General features: G+C 37.2%; 1 long non-coding RNA gene across 1 annotated transcript in view; it reads right to left on the reverse strand.

Moving 5' to 3' along the window:
- Positions 1–21,977, reverse strand: part of LOC141569990 (uncharacterized) — a 41,173-nt gene that overhangs the window by 1,936 nt on the left and 17,260 nt on the right. Inside the window, exon 1 of the long non-coding RNA XR_012493763.1 lies at positions 1–21,977. This exon is cut by the window's right edge and continues 17,260 nt beyond it. This is a non-coding gene — a long non-coding RNA (uncharacterized LOC141569990).

Below are 21,977 nucleotides of genomic sequence, written 5' to 3' on the forward strand. Positions count from 1 at the left end.
TCATTTCATGATTCAACAATGTGGATGGAGCTCTTTCTGGTAGAGAAGGTGATGGCTTCAGAGTAAGAGCCCCCCTTCATACCAATCTTAACTCTTCATTTTAGAGATCAGAATGAGAGAACTCAGAGCTAGAAAGAAAAATTTGTTCAGAAACATTTCTGTTATTGTGCCATAATTCCCAGCTACGAATCTAACAGAAGGTGCAGCTAGTAACCCGGAGTAACTGAGCTGTTGGTGTGGCTCTGTTCAGCTTCTTCATCTCCCATTGTCCATGCCACAACTGCTGCCATCCTACCACTGGCTCTGTGATAGGGCTTGGATGTCCAACAGTAAGTTCAGAGCTGGGCCAGGGGAAAAGAGGACGGGAAAGTGGGACGGAACAAGCAACACAGAGTAGTTCTAGAGTGCAGTAATAATGATCCTACAATTTACTCCAGGTTTTCACAACACATTATTCATTTGATCTTTTTAACAACCCAATGATGTAGGCAAGATAAGTCATTTTATCCATAGCTTGTGTGTGTCTTATATGCCATTGAGTGGGTACTGACTCTTGGCCACCCCATAAAGGAGTGATAGCCACAATGTCCCATGCTCAACAGCCCTGCTCAGCTCCTGTAGACTCATGCCTATGGCTTCTTTTATGGAGTCAGTCCATCTCACATTTGGCCTTCCTCTTTTCCTGCTGCCTTTTATTTTTTCCCAGCATTATTGTCTTTTCCAAAGAACCCTGCCTTCTCATGATGTGCCCGAAGTAAGACAGCGTCCGTTTCGTCACTTTGGCCTCCAGCAATGCTTCCCTAGTTTACAGATGAAAACAACAACAATACCAGACCTATAAAGTTTGAGTGCCTTGCTCTAAATCAGGCTGCTGTTCAGTGTCTAGGATTCAGATTTCCCATCTCTTACTTTAGAGTTCTGCACACTACAGCATACAAAAATATAAAGCTTACCTTATGATCCTTTCCTTCGAGTTCTCTTGATTTGCTTTGCTTATCTCAGTTGCAGGAGTGCAAAGGAGAACTGGAGAGACCGACCTGGCATAGTGGGGTCTACAAATTGCAGAAAAGGGACAGAAATCCTTCCCCAGAATAAAGGGATCTTAACTCACTGGTATTCTCCAAACCAAAAAGGACTAGCTCTACAAAAATCTTTGGGAAAATCATTCATTTCCCCAAATGTCATTTTCATACCATAATCAATCATGCTGGAAGGATTTTTTTTAATTAGCCTTTAAATAAAATAATGAATAATTTAGTTCTTGCCTAATTTTACCCTGTTACTCTAATTTAAACCATGTTACTGTGATTTAATGTGCCTTTCTTCAAGATAATTATTTTAAACATTTGAAGACAGCTTGTTCTAAATTAGCAATGTCACGACCTGAATGCATATATTTATTCCCTTCATTAACTCTCTTAGCTATTCATTCTCCCTTGAAAGGATCTTTCAGTTCCTTAACTTCCTCTTACTTGAATACTCAGTGTAATTGTTTTCATACAGAGCATACAGGTCTTTTTTGCTTTCTGGGAATGTGGAGCCACACTTGTTCCAGTTATAGGAAATTGTATTAATGAAGGTTTTGTGTGGGTATGTACGACTGTAATTTCAGTTTTATTTCTGTTTGTTTTCAGAGGAGTCAAAAATTTCATAACGAACTCATAGTACTATTTAAAGTCAGGAATGTTTAAATATAGAGCTACAAAATTATAGGTTATCTTTATAACTATGAAAAACAAAACCAGAAACGCAGTATTCCTGCAGCAGTGTAGAGTACCGAACTTAATATGTGTCGTCTAACTTCTACAAATACAACTCAAAGTTACACTGTTATTCCTTTCTTCTACTGCATTTTGCAGATTCATACCTTCAAAGACATAGCAAAACTCTGAGTGAATAGGTGATTCATTTACTTCCTCCATAGTGAGACAGACTTTAGCTGGAAAAAAACAAAAAACAGAACTATTCTGTTCTGGTCTCATCTATTTCTAGGAGAAAATGGGGGACAGTTCTTTTAGGAATCACTATGAACTTACAAAACTTCCGCACGGATCAAGAAGGGCGAGAATGTCATGGGATGAAAATGACGTCCTTCAGCTCACCAGCGCGCCAGCGTTTCAATCCTGGTCTATCTCTGAACTACACAATAATGACTTCTCTTTTTGTAACTGAATGCTTTTTTTCTCATCTTCAACCCACTTTTTAAAGACATAAATTTTTTAAAATTTTAAGCTAAAATTTTAGTGTTGCTTACAAATGACTGCTTCAGTGAAAAATAAGTTTATTAGGACCACATAAATCAAACCAAGAATCAGCCTCTCTCTCTCTCTCTCTCTCTCTCTCTCTCTCTCTCTCTCTCTCTTTCACTCTCACTCTCTCTCACACACACAGACACACACACAGGGGTGGGGGGAGAGAGAGAGAGAGAGAGAGAGAGAGAGAGAGAGAGAGAGAGATTACTCACATATAACATGTACGTGTAAAGTTTAACAAATAGCTTTTTCAAAAACCATGCCAGTGCACTGATCATGTAGGTCACAAGACAGAAAATTTCTAGCATAGTAGCAACCTATCTGTGCAGTCCTTCCTACTCCCAACCTCCCAACCCATGCCTCTCCGTTAGTGGTCACCCTTTATCCCAACTTCTATGCTAATAATTTCCTGCTTTCCTTTGTATTTTACCATATTATATGCATCCACAAATAATATGTTTAGTTTTGCCTGTTTTAAATTTTTAAGTGGAATAATATATTTAGTTTTGCTTTTTTTCTTTATTTATAAGATGCATCCACATTGTCTGCAGTTGTAATTCATCCAATTTTGTTGCTGTGTAAGATTCTACTTTATAAAAATGCCACAGTTTTACATTGTATATATACACAATGGAATACTATTCTGCCATAAGAGAAGATGAAATAGTGCCAGTTGTGACAACACAGATGGATCTTGAGATTGTTATGCTAAGTGAAGTAAGTCAGACAGAAAGACAAGAACCATATGACTTTAATCATATGTGTGATATAAAACTGAAAGCAACAAAGGAACAAGACAAACAAATAAAGAAACAAAAACTCATAGACAATAGTTTAGTGGTTACCAGAGGGTAAGGGGGGAGGGGATGGTAGAAGAGGATAAAGGAGGTCAAATATATGGTGATGGAAGGGGAACTGACTCAGGATGGTGAACACATAATGCAATGTATAGGTGATGTATTAAACCTATGTAGTTTTGTTGACCATTGTCACCCCAATAAATTTTAATTTAAAAAAATGCCACAGTTTATCCTTTCTGCCAATGATGACCATTTGGGTTGTTTTCCATTTTTGGTAATTGTATCAACAACACTGCTGTGAACATTCTTGTACATGTATCTAAGAAATAGTTAGGAGTGAATTTTCTGAATCAGAAAGTAGGTATATATTGAGCATTAACATATAGTGTTAAATCATCCCCCAGCAGTCATTGTACAAATTTAAACACTCATTCATTTTACAGCTGAGTTTTTGTAGTTCCACATTCTTGCCAGCTCTTGGTATTGTGATGCGAGGGGCCTGAGAGAAGAATCAGAATGTACTTTTCTAGGAGTAAATATTATTTACCTTCCTCTCCATTGTTCTTTTGCACATAATGCCTGATTTTTTTTAACTGTGCGTTAACACAGTGTCTGATTTAATATTAAGAATTCAAAGAAGCAAAATGCGAGCTATGGCTGAAAATAAAAGCAATAAGAGTCAATAAAAGCAAACCCAGCAATGGTCCAGATGTTGGGCTTATCAGGCAAGGACTTTAAAATAATGAATAGGTTAAAGGATGTAGTGGGCAAAAATATGGATACTGCATAAACAGATGAGCAATATTCACAGGGAGCTGAAAATTACAAAAAAGAAACAAATAGAAAGGTTAGAAATAAACTCATAACAGATGCGAGAATCATTTAATGGACTTTTCAGACTGGACATAGCAGAGAAAAAAATCAGTGAACTTGTAGACCAGTCAATTAAAATGATCCAAATTAAACTAAAGGGGAGGGGTAAACGCAGGTTAAAGATAGAGAATATGAGTTCTTTGGTTCAATAACAATAATGGCCTAACATTGTATATGTAATTAGAATCCCAGAAGGAGAGCAAACAAAGTGGAGCATAAGAAAAATTTGAAGAAATAATGGTTGACAAATTTCAATTGATTAATGATATCAACTCACAGACTCAAGAATCTGAGTGGACCTCAAGCAGGATAAACAGAAAGAAAACTGCTCCAAGACACATCAGAGTCAAACCACTAAAAACCAAAGACAAAGAGCAGATGTTAAGAATATCCAGAGAGGGGAAAAATTACTTTCAGGAAAATAATGATAAGAATGATGGCTGAATTTTCCCAGAAACAACAAAGTCAAGAAAACACTAGAATCATATCTTCAAAGTTTTGAAAGGGGAAAAACAACTACCAAGCTAAAATTCTACATCCAGTGAAAATATCCTTCAAAAATGAAGGCAAGATAAAGACATTTTCAAACAGAGTACGGCTGAGAGAATTCATTGCCAACAGACTGTCACTGCAGGAAATGCTAACAAAAGATTTTTTAAACCGAAGGAAATGATACCAAGTAGAAGCAAGGATCTGCAGGTGAAATGCAGAGCACCAAAAAGTGTCAATATGTGGCTTTAGACCAACTCAGCATGAAAGATTGGCTTTGATACCCAACTCATAGTCACCGATACTTTGCCCTAAGGGAAGTGGTATTGGTAGTGGGGACTTTTCCTGCTAGAGTGTGGGCTCTCCAGCTGTGATAAAGAGTTGGCCACCATTGCTAGCTCTCATGTGATGTTTGTGTAAACATAACTCCTACAGGCACTGTTCTTAGGGGCTTTTTCTTTTTCTTTCCTCTGGATTATGTAGTTCTTTAGTAAAAATCATTTTATATTGAAACATGTCATTACCTGCCAACAGTGTAGCAGGAGCTTTAGAATCTGAATAGATGTGGGGGGAAAAGAGCAGTGTGATGGGGCTGACTGTGCATAAGCGGAGAGGTGGTGTACGTTACTCTGACTAGCTTACAACGAGCTCATATGCAGAAGGAAGATGGCTGACTGCCTCTTTGGTGTTTTAGTCCAAGAGAGCTCCTCAATATCTGGGCAGGCAGTTGAGGTGAATCGAACCTTTTCCTGTCTTTATTCCTGTTATACCTGCTGCTTTAGTTCAGAAGTCACAGTATCTGTGTGTGTGTGTGTGTGTGTGTGTGTGTGTGTGTGTGTATCTCCAAAATGTGTCCTTCAGCCCACCTCTAGTGATAGAATGGTGGAATTATCTTTGAATTTTGCAAACTGTCTTTTTTTTCCTCCTTTATTGTTTCCAGTTCTTGTCCTTTTGTGTATCTTCTCAGGTATTTTAATGGGAAAATTAGAGAAGTCATATCAGGTAAGTCTAGTCTGTTTCCTTTACAACTTCTTATTATTTAAATTCTCATATATATAAGAAAGTTGAAAGAATTCTACATGGAATGCCCATATACCCCCCCACCCCGATCTAGATTCTACCTGAAGTATTGCTTTTGCTTATTAATGATAAATTTTAGTTTTTGGACACACATTACAATAGATTGTAGTTTAATTTAAGAAGATTGTTATTATGCACATTCTCAGGACCTATGAGCATTTTACATTGGCTTTAAAATATTAATAATAAAAAATAATTAACCAGAGAAATAAAAACTGGAGTGTATATAATTGGGTGATAAATGATGTCTGCATTACGTTAATAAATGGAGAATTGAAGCAGTCATTTTAACTACTGATAATTTAAAATTTTTTCTGTGAGAGTTAGTTGAATAAAGTTTTATAACTATCTACCTCATTCCATAGATACAATTGGTTGATTTAAGGGAAAGGAGAAATAAGAGACCTTGGGCCCATCGTGTCCCAAGTAAAAATTTACCTAAAATATAAATCAGTCTTACAATTCAAGAGATCTCCTCTTATAGATAATTTTTAAAGGATATTATATAGTCATATAATCTCATGCCAGATGATGAGGGCAAAAATGAGAAAATTCCTCTTGGCTTTGTGATTCATTACCTTCCAGTATTTTTATGATTTGGGAAAAGATAACAGCAGCGCAGCAAGTGGACGACTTCTTAAGAAGCCAACAGGATGACCTCAAAGTCCTTTAAAAAAAGTGCTTAAACTCCAATCTTCTTTAAAAGGGTGTTTATTTTACCAAAAACCTTGGTTGTAATATTCCTCCACTTTACATCCCCCCCCACCACCGCCCTGTAATACAGCATTTTAAACATGCCAGCCAAGGGACCATAAAGCAGTCTGACTCTTATATAACAATTCCCTGCCTATTATTACTATTTTTTTAAATTGCATTTCCTTAGCACACATTACAAAGAAGTTTTCCTACAGATCAAAACCTAAAGCTTGTGCTGCACCAATGTTCATTTCAATTTGAATCATCACCCACCTGGGCCCCACTCAGGCTGGCACTCAAAAGGGGAAAATCCTGCCTAAGTGCATTACAGCCTCTGGATCTGTCCCCTGCTCAGGTGCACAGACCAGATGAACTGGGAGAGGTGACAAGGTAAATTTGACTGGAGATGAATTCTGAGAAGCAGGAAGGTATAAGGTAGCCCAAGCATTTGGCAAGGAGTAAGTAATTACTTTTCACGGGAACAGTTTGAGAAAGAACAAGGTTGCTCGTGATCCTGAATTGGTGACAGAGCTTGCTAAAGCTTTTTTAACTAGAAATGCTTTCAAGCCAAGAATTTTCCTTCTGGAGAAGCTTAAGACCTGAAAACCAGCCATCTTTTGCTATTATGAAACTTCACAATATATAAAATTTTAAAACGAAGACTCATGTTTAAGAATTTACTTAAAATAAAAAGAAACTAGAATCGATCTGCTCTTTGCTTCTAGAGACCCCTTTCAACTCTTTCACATACTAAAGGTAGAATCCTTTTTCAAATTAACTTTCAGGAAAAGGAAGCATGGTTTTATTAGACAATTATTATTCTTTCCTTTTACCCATTGACCAGATTTTGCCAGGTGAGGAAAAGTGTTAGTTGGCTGAATCTTTCTAACTTTAAATACCTTTAGCTCTCTTAAGCCCCCAGGATATTGCTTTTTATGGACAGACATTAATTACTGCTACCAAAGGGCCAAACAACGTGGTGGGTCTCCTGCAAAATTGGTGAGGAGGAGGTGTTGCATGCCTTATCTGAGCTTAGTCAAAAGCCCAGAAGTCTGGGAGACAATGTTGGCTGCTCTTGGAGGTTGTATTGATGTGACTGGAGAACCATGATAGTGTTTCCAGCTGCTCCATTTAGTGGCTGGATAGATTGGGATAAGTTACTTAATCGCTAAGGCCCATTTCCTCATCTGTAAAATGGGGCTAATAGCAATGCCTACATCATAGCACTATTTTGAGGATTAAATGATACAGCGAGAGCACAAAGTAAATGTTAAACATACGTTAGCCATTACTATCAGATGTCAGTGTGTGTGACTCATGTAATTGCACTAAGATCAATTTTTATTTGTGTCAGTGGGATTTCATTGTCAGCTTTACTCAAAAATATCATGTTTTTAAACGTCTTTCATGATTATGAAAAGATCATAAAAAAGAAATCGTGAACTGATAGCCAAGGCAGAGGGAGAATAGGGGTCCCCTGAAATTGTTGATCCCAATGTCCTTCCCAGTTCTTATCACCATTGAAAGATACTTTTTTCTTGGATAAAGAGAAAGCACTCTTAGAAGCCTCTCTGGAACAAAATGTGTGTGTGTGTGTGTGTGTGTGTGTGTGTGTGTGTGTATTTAAGTTCCTCAATAACTACATTAAACTCTGCTTTGGGAATACATGTCATACAGAGAGAAATTAGTAGAAGGAAACATTTGGACTTAAAAAACGTCATAGGGACTTCATTAATGCGTGGCTATTTATCCCATTTATATTTATAAAGAGACCCCCTGAAATCACCCCAAAAGGTGACCCAAATAGGCTCAATGTGAAGATGCTTTTAATATGCCTCTAGTTTAGTTTCAAATAAATTCACAATAAGTGAAATTACAAAATTCAGTTTCTGTCTCCAGAGGATGGTTTTATTGCTTTTAAATCAATTTTGTTAAGTACATTTTCAAAGTAGAGGCTAGCATACCTAGTGATATTAAATAAAATTATTGGAAATTAAAAAAACGAGTTTCATTGAAAGATATGCAGATTCTTGGAAATTTTAGTTTTTTCTTTCATAATTTCTTTTTTCTAAAAGAGAAATGTAGAGTGACATCTGAAACGTGGTGGTGTATAGGATCTCCTTGATCTCTCCCCTTGAAGATACAATAAGTTGAACAGCTATAATTCAACAGAGGATTCGCTGTACAACACATAAACATGCCTGAGAGATCATGCATCAAAACATCTGAAGGGTGAATAGGGGAAAGGAAGAGAGGAGGGCAGGGAGAAGAGCAGAAACAGGGGCTACAGTCTCAGCTGGGAGCTCACTGTGGGTCTTGGGAGAGGGAAGGATTCAGGCTGCAGGTGCACTTTCTGGGCCCTGAGCAGTCCTGCCTGAGTGACCAGCATATCATACAACTGAACCCAGCAAGTGGGGCAGAGACCAAATACAGAAGTGCGATAGCTGTGTTCTAGTAGCCAGGCAGAAAAGAAAGCTGTGGAGCCTGGATGCTCCCCCCCACCCTCCCCAAGCTATCAGCAGGCCCCAGAAGAAACTGAAACAGTAACTGTTGGGTCACAAAGCAGAATATCTACAGCCCTGAGAACTGGAGATAGAGTTGCTGAGTGGCAGATGCACACTGAGGCTAATCCCAGTGACAGGGGTGGAGATACCAAAGCGAGGCAGCTGAGGTCTGGCACTCACCATTACTGGGAGAAGAACAAAGCCACAAACATACCACCAGCCTCTCCTAGCCCACCCCGCCCCCACAATGGCTGCTGACCCCAGCAAGGACACCTGGAACAGACACCTCAGGCAGTACAACATTGCATCTGGCTGCAGGGGCAGCACTGGGATTTCAGGGACTCAGAACCCCATCACCCACCGCATCCTCCCACAGGGGTGGTGCCCTGAGATTGAGGTGACCTAATCACACAGGAGATGCCCACCTCCCCAGGAAATACAAGGTATTTTCCACCACCCAGCAGAGATCCAAGAAGCTGGAGCAGTGCAAAAGGAAATAAAACACTGTGCACCAGTGCCAACTACTAGAAAACAAAAGAAAGATCTCTTATCAACCTGCTACAGAGTTCACTACCATAAATGCCAAGGCAGAAAAATAATCAATTAAATACCGTAAACAACCAAGGTATAAGGCAGCTCAGAAAGAAAATGAAAAATTTCCAGAAAATAAACTTAAAGACGTGGAAATATGTGACTTAAATGACAGAGAATTCGTTTCTATGTATCTTTTGATCTCTCCTCTAATTTCTTCTTTGACCCAGTCGTTCTTTAAAAGTATGTTGTTTAATCTCCATGTATTTGTGTTTTTTCCTGCTTTCTTTTTGCAGTTGATATCCAATTTCAAAGCCTTGTGATCAGAGAATATGCTTGGTATGATTTCAATCTTCTTAAATTTGCTGAGGCTGATTTTATGTCCCAACATATGGTCTATCCTTGAGAATGTTCTGTGTACACTAGAAAAGAATGTATAGTCCGATGTTTTAGGATGAAGTACTCTATAAATGTCAATTATGTCCATTTCATCTAATGTGTCATTTAGGGCTGCTGTTTTGTTATTTATTTTCTGTTTGGATGATCTCTCCATAGCTGTCAATGATGTAGTTAAGTCCCCTGGTATAATTGTGTTTTGGTGAATTTCTCCCTTTAGTTTTGTTAGTAGTTGCTTGGTAAATTTCGGTGCTCCCTGATTGGGGGCATAAATAGTGATGACTGTTATGTCTTCTTGTTGTATAGTCCCCTTCACCATTATGAAATGTCCATCTTTGTCTCTTGTTATCTTTTTCACCTCGAAGTCTGTTTCATCTGATATCATTATGGCTACACATGATTTTCTCTGGGTACCATTTGCTTGGAGTGTCAATTTCCACCCTTTCACTTTCAGTCTATGCTTGTCCTTGTAGCTGAGATGTGTCTCTTGGAAACAGCATAAGGTTGGTTTTCATTTTTGATCCAATCTGCTACTCTGTGCCTTTTTAGTGGTGAGTTCAGTCCATTTACATTTAGGGTGATTATTGATATGTGAGGGTTTCCTGTCATTCTATCTTTAGTTTTCTGGTAAGGCTGTGTCTCCATTGTTTCTTTGTCTTTTTGTTGTTGTCTATTATTTCTGTGTCGTGGTATTCTATGATGTTTCCCTCTGTTTCTTCTTTTATTACAGTACATATTTCAGTTCTGGATTTTTTTCAGTGGTTACCCTTAAGTTTATGTAAAAGAAAGTTTGATATTTAGAGTATTCCACTTTCTTCAGCACGCCTACTTTCTCCATTCCCATATTCCGGTTCAGGCCTTTACTCTCCCCTTTTTTATGTTTTGGTTGCCACAAATTGTCCCTGTTGATGGTGGTCGAATAGCCTCCTTTAGTATTTCTTGTAGTGCAGGTCGTGTATTAGAAAATTCCTTCAGCTTCTGTATGTCTGGAAAGGTCTTCATTCCTCCTTCATATCTAAAGGATATCTTTGCTGGATATATTATTCTTGGCTCATGATTTCTCTCTTTCAATAGTTTGAATATTTGGTTCCACTCCCTCCTGGCTTGTAGAGTTTCTACTGAAAAATCTGATGATAATCAAATGGGCTTTCCTTTGTAAGTTACCGTCTTCGTTTCCCTGGCTGCCTTGAGGATTCTTTCTTTGTCGTTGATTTTAGACAGCTTCAATACAATGTGCCTTGGTGAAGGCCTGTTGGGATTGAGGTAATTAGGTGTTCTATTTGCTTCTTGGATTCGAGGGTCCAGTTCTGTCCACAAGTTTGGGAAGTTCTCATCAACAATTTGTTTAATATAATCTCTGTTCCCTTCTCTCTTTCTTCTCCTTCTGGTATGCCCATTATTCTTATATTGCTCTTTCTGATGGAGTCAGAAAGTTCTTGTAGAGTTCTTTCATTTCTTTTAAGTCTCGTCTCTTTCTTCTTCCATCTGTGTAATTTCCAGGTTTCTATCTTCGATGTCACTGATTCTTTCCTCCATCTGGTCAACTCTACTACCTAAGCTGGTTATTTCGTTTTTAATTTCTTCTATTGAGTTCTTAATCTCCAGAAATTCTATTTGGTTCTTTTTTAAAATTTCAATCTCTTTCGTAAAATGCTCATGCTGTTCTTTGTGTTTCTGAGTTCATTTAACTGCCTGTCTGTGTTTTCTTGCATCTTGTTGAGTTTTTTCAGAACTGCAATCTTGAATTCTCTATCATTTAAGTCACATATTTCTGTATCTTTAAGTGCCTTTTCTGGAGACTTTTCACTTTCCTTCTGAGCTATCTTGTTGCCTTGGTTATTCACGGCAATTACTGATTTACAATTTTTCTTCCTAGACATCTACAGGAGTGGCTTCTGCAATGGGTTGATAGAAAGAGGTCTTTCTTTTGTTTTCTAGTACTTGTTGGTAGAATGTTTTATTTTTTCTCCGACTGCAGGCTTTTTTTTCTCTCTCACACGGTAGTGCTATGTTTTCTCTGCACTATTCCATCTTCTCACACAATGGGGGGATTTCCTGGGAGACGGGCTTCTCCTCTGTTAATAGTTCACCTAGGTCACAGGGCGCAGTGTCCCGGTGGGTATGCGGAGAGCTTTTGAAGTTCCAAATCTCTTCCTGCACCAGATTCAGAGCCCATATGTTTCAGCAGTTCTGTTTACTCCTGCAGGGACCTGCCCAGATAGGTGGGGCCAGGGGCGGGGTGAGTTGTGAGAGGTGGCCCAGAGCAATGGTGGTGACCACCACCACAGCCAGTCCTGCTTCCACAGCTCCCTCCCCTTTGCCGGAACTAGTTGGGCTGCGAATTTGTGTCTGTGGTCCATAGTTCTCAGAACAGCAAATATTCTATTCTTTTGATCTGACACTGCTACTGTTCTGCCTCCAGCACGGGGCAGGTGGGGGCAGGGCGAGCTCTGGGAGGGTAGGGAGGGGGCGGCTAGTCTCAGTGTCTAAGGCTTCCATTCTCTGCTTGGCAGTGAGGACTTAAACTACCATTTTCAGCCTTCTTCCCTCAGTCTCTCCTCCGAGGTGTCTGCCGTGAGCGTTGGGTTCTGCTGTGTTATATGCTGCCCCCTCAGCCCTGTGGGCCACAAGCGGAGCCCTAGCAGTCCGAGTTCTTCCCTCTCCCGCAGCTGTGGTAGTTCTGGGAAGCAGCGAGCTTGGAGCACTGAGCTAGGTCTGAGTCCTGCACCTGCGCAGCTCTGTCTCCGTACTTCTCCCTTCCCTCCTCCCCCCTGCTCACGTGATTCGCCCACCTGTAGGTGAATTCAGTAGTGGGCCTCTTCATCTTACCTGTCTGCTGTACAGGGAGTGCTTTGTGGAGTTATCATTGTTAGATTAGTTGTAAATTCCAGGGAGCTTTACAGAGGCTTACCTTACGCCGCCATTTTGATCAACCTTTAAATGACAGAGAATTCAAGACTGCAGTTCTCAAACAAATTCAATGAGATGCAAGAAAACTCAGATAGGGAGTTTAATGAACTCAGAAATAAAATCAATGAATAAAATGAACACCTTACCAAAAAGACTGAAAGTTTTAAAAATAACCAAATAGAATTTCTGGAGCTGAAGAACTTGATAAAAGAGATGAAGAATGAAATAGCAAGCTTGGGAAACAGAGCTGGCCAGATGGAGGAAAGAATTAGTGATATCAAAGATAGAAATCTGGAAATGATGCAGATGAAAGGAAAGAGAGACTTGAGAGTAGAAACAAGTAAAATAACTTAACAAGAACTATCTGATTCCATCAGAAAGAGCAATATAAAAATAATGGGTATACCAGAAGAGTGGGAAAAAGGATCAGAGAGCCTATTCAAACAAATAGTCAATGAGAACTTCACCGACCTATGGAAAGAACTGGATCCTCGAATCCAATAAGCAAACAGATACCTAATTATCTCAATCCAAAAGCTCCTCCTCCAAGGCATATTATAGTAAAACTGTCAAGAATTAATGACAAAGAAAGAATTCTCAAGGCAGCCAGGGAAAAGAAGGTGGTAATCTACAAAGGAAAGCCTATTAGGTTATCATCAATGTTTTCAGCATAAACTCTACAAGCTAGGAGGAAGTGCAATCAAATATTCAAAGTATTGAAAGAGAGAAACCACCAGCCAAGAATAATATATCTGGCAGTTATCCTTTAGATATGAAGGAGTAATAAAGACCTTTCCAGACATAGAGAAGCTTGTGAAATTTTCTACCACAAGGCCTGCTTTACAGGAAATACTGAAGGGGTTTATTCTATCTTGAAAAAAACAACAACAAAAAAAAGACAAAAGGAAATGGCCCTATTCAGATTAGGGCACTATGCACTTAAATATAATATAAAGGTTACAGGAGTAAAAACATAAAAAACAAAAATGAAAAGGACCATTTCTACTGCAACTTGGAAGTGAACTCATAGCATAAGTAGGGATAATTTGTGACAGCAAAAACTTAAAAGGGGAGGGGGTAAAAGTCTGAATTTGCAAAAGGAAATGGAGATAAGGTGCTTGCAAAAGAAAAAGGAATACTATATATATGAAACTTTCTTTTACGTAAACTTAATGGTTACCACACTCAAAAAAAACTTCCAGAACTGAGACACACAACATGAAAAAAGAGGAAAAAGAGGAAAAAATTATAGAATACAACCAAACTAAAATAACAGACAGAAACACGAGGGCAAATAAACAATCGAGAAACTGAGCTACCAGAAAACGAAAGATAAAATGTATATAGGAAATTCTCATATAACAATAATCATCCTAAATGTAAATGGACTGAACTCACCACTAAAAAGGCACAGAGTAGCAGATTGGGTTAAAAAACAAAACCCAACCATATGCTGCCTTCAGGAGACATATCTCAGCTGCAAGGACAAATATAGACTTAAAGTGAAAGGGTGGAAAACTATACTCCAAGCAAATGGCATCCAGAGAAAAGTGGGTGTAGCCATATTTATATCTGATGAAATAGATTTCAAGATTTAAAAAAGGTAACGAGAGACAAAAATGGACATTTCATAATGACAAAGGGGACAACACATCAAAAATACATAACACTTATCAATACATGTGTTTCCGAACACGGAGCACTAAAATACATAAAGCAACTACTAACAGAACTAAAGGGAAAAACTGACAAAAACACAATTATAGTAGGGGACCCAAATATCTCATTGACAGTTATGGATAGATTATCTAAACAGAAAATCAATAAGTAAATATCAGCCTTAAATGATACATTAGACCAAATGGACATAATTTATATTTACAGAGCCTTTTATCCCAGAGCACCAGATTACACATTCTTCTTTAGTGCAAATGGAACATTCTCAAGAATACACCATATGTTCGGATACAAAACTTGACTCAACAAATTTAGGAAGACTGAAATAACTCCAAGCATATTCTCCAACCACAATGCTTTGAAATTGGAGATCAACTGAAGAAAGAAAGCAGGAAAAACCACAAATATGTGAAAATTAAACAACATGCTACTAAAGATTGCATGGGTCAAAGAAGAAATAAAAGGAGAAATCAAAAGATAAAAACAAATGAGAATAAAAATACAATATGTCAAAACTATTGGGATACTGCCAAAGCGATAAGAGGGAAATTTATATAATTACAGGACTATCTTAAGAAACAAGAAAAATCCCAAATAAACAACATAATATTACATTTTAAAGAACTAGAAAAAGAAGAACAAATGAAGCCCCAAATCAGCAGAAGGTAAGAAATAGTAAAAATTAAAGCAGAAATAAATGAAATAAAGAATAAAAAGACAATAGGAAAAATTAATGCAACAAAAAGCTGGTTCTTTGAAAAGATTAATAAAATTGACAAACCCCTGGCTAGACTCACTAAAGTAAAAAGAGAAAAAACATAAATAAACAAAACAGAAATGAAAGAGAAGTTAAGACAGATACCAGAGAAACACAAAGGATCATACAACAATAATATGAAAGACTATATGCCATCAAATTTAATAACCTAGAAAAAAAATGGACAAGTTCTTAGAAATATATAACCTCCCTAGACTGAATCATGAAGAACTGGAAAATCTAGATAAACCAATCGACAGTAAGGAAATTGAAACAATCATCCCAAACCTCCCCAAAAGCAAAAGTCCAGGAGCAGATGGCTTCGCTAGTGAATTCTACCAAACATTCAAAGATGATTTAATACCTGTCCTCCTCTAACTCTTCCAAAAAATTAAGAAGAGGCAATACTTCCTAACCCATTTTATGAGGCCATCATTACCCTGATACCAAAACCTGGTAAGGATAACACACAAAAAAGAGAACTACAGACCAATATCTCTGATGAATACAGATGCAAAAATCCTACACAAAATACTAGCAAATCAAATACAACATTAAAAAGATTATAATCAAGATCAAGTGGAGTTTATTTCAGGGGCAAAAACATTGTTTAACATATGCAAATTAATCAATGTGATACACCACATAAACAAAATAAAGGATACAAAAATTATATGATCGTATCGGTAAATGCAGAAAAACATTTGACAAGATACAACATCCATTTATCATTCAAACCTTTAATAAAATGGGTATAGAAGGAAACTACCTCAAAATAATAAAGACCATATATTGTAAACCTTCAACTAATATCATATTTAATGGTAAAAAACTAAAAGCATTTCCTCTAAGTTGATGAACAAGACAAGGATGTCCCCTCTCACCACTGTTATTCATCGCAGTATTGGAAGTCCTAGTAAGGTAAATCAGACAAAAGAAAGAAATAAAAGGCATTCAAACTGGGAATGAAGAAGTCAAACTGTCACTTTTTGCAGATGACATGATTTTTTATATAGAAAACCCACCAAAAAACTGTTAGAAACAATAAAAAAATACAGTAAAGTTACAGGGTACAAAATCAGTGTACAAAAATTCATTGCATTCCTGTATATTAACAATGACATTTCAGAAAAAGAAATGAAAAAAAACCAAACAAACAATTCCCTTTGTAATTGCAACAAGAAGAATGAAATACCTAGGAATAATCTTAACAAAGGATGTGAAGGACCTATAGACTGCAAACTTCAAAATGTTATTAAAAGACGTTGAAGAAGACACAAAAAAATGGAAAGATATTCTTTTTCATGGATTGAAAGAATCAACATAGTTAAAATGGCCATATTACCCAAAGCAATATACAGATTTAATGCAATCCCCATCAAAATCCCAATGGCATTTTTTAAAAAATAGAACAAAAAGTCATCAGATTTGTATGGAATCACCAAAGACCCCGAGTAGCCAAAGTAATCATGAGAAAATAGAACACACTGGAGGTATCAGACTCCCTGGCTTCAAATTATACTACAAAGTGACAATAATCAAAACAGCATGATACTGGCAGAAAAATGGACACAGACCAATGGAATAGAATTCAGGAAACAAATGTTTATTGAGCAATACTGGCATTCTGAGGGATAACTGGAAGGAATTAAATCATAAAACAGGCACGAAATGAAACTAAAACTGGATATTACACGAAACTATATGAAACTAAAACTGGATATTATTGCTTTAGAATTAGATGGCCCAGGTTCATATCCTAGCTCTTCTATTAATTAATAGTATGACCTTGAGAAAATTACCTAGGTCTCTCAATATCTCATTTGTGAAATGGGATAATAATAGTATCTACCTTATAATATTGTTCACAGAATTATATTAAATATATATGAAGAGCTTAGAGCCATACTTGGCAAAAGTGAGTTCTCAGCTTATATTAAGTTTTAATATTACTCTTCCTGAAATCCTTGAGTTATATCATAAGACAGAAGTCAGCAAACTTTTTCAGTAAAGAGCCACATAGAAAATATTTTTGGCTTTGGGAGACACATGGTCTCTATCACAACTACTCAATTCTGCCATGGGGGAAGCAGCCACAGATAATAGGAAGATGAATGAGCATCTCATGATTCAATAAAACTGTATTTGTGGACACTGAAACTTAAATTTCATATAATTTTCACGTATCACAAAATACTATTTTTTAACATTTATTTCTCAATCATTTTATTATGAAACACCACTGTTAGCTCCTGGGCCATACAAAACTAGGTGGTGAGCTGGATTTGGCCTGTGGCTTATCGTTTGCCAACCTATAGTTCCCCTCCCCGCACCATCACCATATGGTTTCCCTTTCTGGCTGTTTCACACCTTGACTCTACCATGCTACTGACAATCATGCTTCTTCTACTGACTATCAAAGCTTCCTGCATCCTTTCTTGTTCAGGTCTCCAGCTCCCTATCTTTGTCTTCCTCCACAGAAAAAAGCCAGAACTCAGTAATGACCTTTCCATGTCATTATGACACAAGTAAGTACGTTCCCTCTTTGTCTCAGCCTCTACGCTCCAGACTGAGCTCTGTCCTCACCTTTGCAAACTTAAGGGACCAGGGAAAATGGCCACATGCATTGTAGGGGAAAGCGTGTTCTCAGTTTGGGAAATACACACATACAAATGTGATACTAATTGCTGCATAGTAGTCAATTGTTTGAGTCTATCCATTTGTTTAACTTGTCCCTTATTAATGAATATTCTTATTGTATTATTTCCAGGTTTCAGGTATTCACTGTTACAAAGAATGTTGCATTGTCTTATATAATCGTCAAATAACTCTATGAGATGGCAACAATTTAATCCCATTTTACAGATGAAGCAATAGAGACAGGCACAGGGAAATGAAATAACTTGCCTATTTTTGTGCAGGTAGTAAGCGGAAAAGGTAGAATTCTAATCCAGAGTGTACATTTTTCACTTCCTTCTGTTGTCTTTTTGCCAAAAGGGGGGAATATATCAATATTTATTTAACATGTTAAATAAGGTGTTAGTGGAGTGTTGCAGAATGTGCAAACTGGGAGCTTCAGCAGTGTCTGTAACATGCTATTTCCTCAGCTTAGGCCATGGATTCATCGGTGTTTATTTTTTATGCTTCTTCATTAACATTACTGTTACATATGACTTTTCATATGTACCATCTCTTGCACAATTAAAACTATAAAAAATCCTGATACTGGTATAAACATATGCAAGTAAAAAAAAACGTAAAGACATGTTCTTTAGATTGCTTTAAAATTTTTGACTTATTTCTTTTTGCATGGCTAGGGAAAGGAGGGATTGAAAGGGTGAATTAGGAATCCAGGGAGAGCAAATATCAAGTTTGGTCACACAATAGCCTCCACACCATTTGTTTGTCTGGCACCACTATTCTAGGAACTGGTTCTTTTTCCCCAAAAGTCTTGCCTATAGAAGAAGATACTATGACCTCCACTTCCTGGATACAGATGATTGGACCAAGAGTGATCATGTGAGCCAGGATAGTATTACTATAGTAATTCATGTCCTGACTTCAGTCCATTGGTCTATAAGCAGGCACATGCCTCAGGCTAAGCAAATCAGTGTCCTTTTCCTACAATTTTTAGAACTGGAATTGGGAAACTATTAAGATTCAAACTCAGTTGTGCTAGTAGACTTTTGGAAAAAAATTCATTTGCATTCAAAGAGAAGGAAGCCAAGGCAGACAGAAAAACAGATGAGTCACGGGGAGTCTTATCACCTTCAAAGCTTGGTTCTAGATGTTCCTGAGGCCCAGCTACACCCCAGACCTGCCAGAAGCTAAGCTGTTTTGTAAGAGTCCACAGTATGCATTTTAGAAGTTACTTTTTAGAAGTACTTTAAAACAAAAAGTTTCTTTCACTTTTTCCTGAGAGTTCTAATTTCTTTAACTCAATTAATTAGCAAGTGGTGTTGTAGGAATTATAAGAAGGATAATAAGGACTGTTTCTGTGATGGTCACTGAGAGCTTAATAACTTATAGATGCAGGATAAGCATTTCTACTGAATAGCCAAAAGACAGTACAGTTAGCAAACCAAGAAACATATTCTGTTAGTCATCATTTAAAAACAGACAAAAGTCGCCAGAGTTGTAAAACTTCCTTTGCTAAACATAAAGAGGAGAAAAATATTTAGAGGCAGAATAGCAATAATAGATCTCAATCAACAGGAATAAGCCATTTAAATTCTTTTTTTTAACTTCCTTAGTTTTTTTTTTTAAGTTTTAGTTTAATTTTTTATTAGTTTCAGGTGTACAAAACAATGTAATAGTTAGACATTTCACCCCTCACAAAGTGATAACCCCCGCTCCCAATCTATTGCCCCTCTGACATCATATATATCTATTCCTCAGTTTTGTGTAAAATAAAGTAGGTGGGCCAGATAGCTGCCTAACTCCTTACCAGCTCAAAAATTCTTTATCTCTAAGGTTAAAAACATCAATAGCAATTCACAAATTTTTTAAAGTCCTGAACATATGACAAAGATTATTTCATATTGAATATAACTGTCAAAAGTGGAGGTCTTCAGGGACTTAGTTCCAACGATAAAATCAGACTAGGAGCCTCAGAATATTATTGGTAAATTAAAAAGTTTGAGTTGATGACAAATTGTTGCCAGCTATCAGAGGTGACTTGTGAAGTATAAGATATAGCCTGTGCTTTTTATATGCTAAAAATATATAGATATGTTCCATAAATATCCAAGAAAGCAAAATCAAATCCCTATCATTTTATTTCTGTATGGCTTTTGATTTAAAATTGCTACTCAGCTCAAGGTCCAATTCATATTTATTTTCATTTTAGAGTTTAGCTTATTATTCATTTAACACCAATGGTTCACTTTACTATGATTTTTTTTTACTGTGACTTAGTATAATATGTATATGTAATTAGAGTAATAATTACAAAACATTTTTGACAAGCATGGAAAATAGCAGTTAATGTTTTCCATCTGCTACATGGTATGTCACCAAAAGAACCATTGATCCTGCAGAATAAGGAAACACCGAAGCAAGTACATGACAGAAATCTAAATGTCTAATGAATTAATTTTGATCATCATACATTTTTGTAAATGCTACCATATGTTTAAATTACCCATTATCAAAATTAGTGCCTGAATGTTGTCATTCCAGAGCTTCACTGTGGAAAGGTTTTAAAAATTGTAATTATTTTAATTTATTTGTGTAAAATGCATTTTCATTTATTTCTAAATATTTAATTCCTAAAATTAAAGTTAGAGTTTTGAAGTCTCTTCCTAGAACAGCTTCGTGGTGCTGCAAAGTCTTTTGTTTGGTAGACTAAAGTTCTCCAAAGAGTCAAAACCAAGAACTCTATCTAATTACGTCAAATTCAGACTACAAATTGTAGAAAGGGAATGCAGAACACTCCCAATTTCAATCTGCAGGCTTGGAAAGCATTACAAATTGTCTGTGTTCTAGGAAGTTACTCTAGCATGGCTCCATGTTGGGACCCATCTGTCCCACCCCACCCCACCTCATCCTTTCCAGGGATTGTGTTGGAGGGAGAGAGCTCAATCAGGACGACACAGAAAAGTATAAGAAAGTCTTTCTAGGTGAGTCTATTTTACCAACCTGGAACAAAAATAGAGATCAGAAAGTCTTCTCATAACCAAAACAATTGTTCTAAATGTTGTAAATATTGGCAAGATTATTCTGTTGTTTACTGAGCTTTTATTGAGTACGTACAAAGTGCCAGCACTGTCCTAAACAACTTAGAGGCATGCACTCTACTTTTCCCATCTACCTTCCCAACATTACACACCTAAGACATTGCTGAGCACAGGTGCCTGACTATAGAGCCTGTGGCCCTAAGCAGTGCACAATGCTACCTCCAAATGACCAAATGTAGAGGGCTAAATGTATTAGTACAAACGACACAAACATAACTTTGTCTTCTTGTCCTAGGCTACCTTGTCAGGATGTAACTAAACAGCCTTCCCAGCCTGAGATTCCTTTAGCCTTCTATTAAAGTTTACAGACCCTGGCTTATCACCATCAGTATTGCATGTGTAAATTCCACACAGTGAAAATTTAAAGAAAAACCTAGCACTTAAATCACGTAGCCTCCCAACTGCAGTACTGGCAGAATCGGTACCCAGGAACCTGCTCTGCTCTCCCCTCACCACACTGCTAAGTCACGGGTGAACTCCAGGGAGTCTATGGGCGCCTGAAAATAGACAAAGCCTTGAACACATGCACACATGCACATTTTGCTCAAGAGAGGTCGTGTGGCTTTTATCAGATATTCACATGCCAAAATATGAAGAACCACTGCATTAAAGTCTTTTAAAATGTAAAGTTGTAACTTCCCACATAATTTTACTATATAGGAAGAATGTTAATCCATAAAAGAAAACCTGGCCTGCTTGTTGTATTTCTTGTGGTAAAGTAATAAATTGGTATTTGTTTTTTTTTTACTTTTATTTATTTTTATTTTTTTAACTTGTATTAAATTTATTGTGGTGACATTTGTTAGTAAAATTATATAGGTTTCAAATGTACATTTCTATAATACATCAGCTGTATGAAGGTCTGACAATTAAGTTCCTGAACTTGTTGCAACAATAATGCTAACCTTTTTTTCATACCAGAGGGATTGTTCATTACCAACTGGACCGTTAGCCAAGTTTACTGTTTGGAAGTGCTGAAGAGGCTGTGTGAAAAGTTAGACGACCTGAACTTTTCACCAACAATTCATGGCTCTTGCATCAGGACAATGCACCAGCTCACATGGCACTGTCTGTGAGGGGGTTTTTAGCAAGTAAACAAATAACTGTATTGAAACACCCTCTCTATTCACCGGAGCTGGACCCCAATGACTTCTTTCTTTACCCAAAGATAAAGGAAATATTGAAAGGCAGGCATTTTGATGACATTCAGAACATCAAGGGTAATATAAAAGCTCTGATGGCCATCCCAGAAAAAGAGTTCCAAAATTGCTTTG

Source organism: Rhinolophus sinicus, linkage group LG02 (assembly GCF_036562045.2).
Source record: "Rhinolophus sinicus isolate RSC01 linkage group LG02, ASM3656204v1, whole genome shotgun sequence".
In the NCBI taxonomy this organism is placed as follows: Eukaryota; Metazoa; Chordata; class Mammalia; order Chiroptera; family Rhinolophidae; genus Rhinolophus; species Rhinolophus sinicus.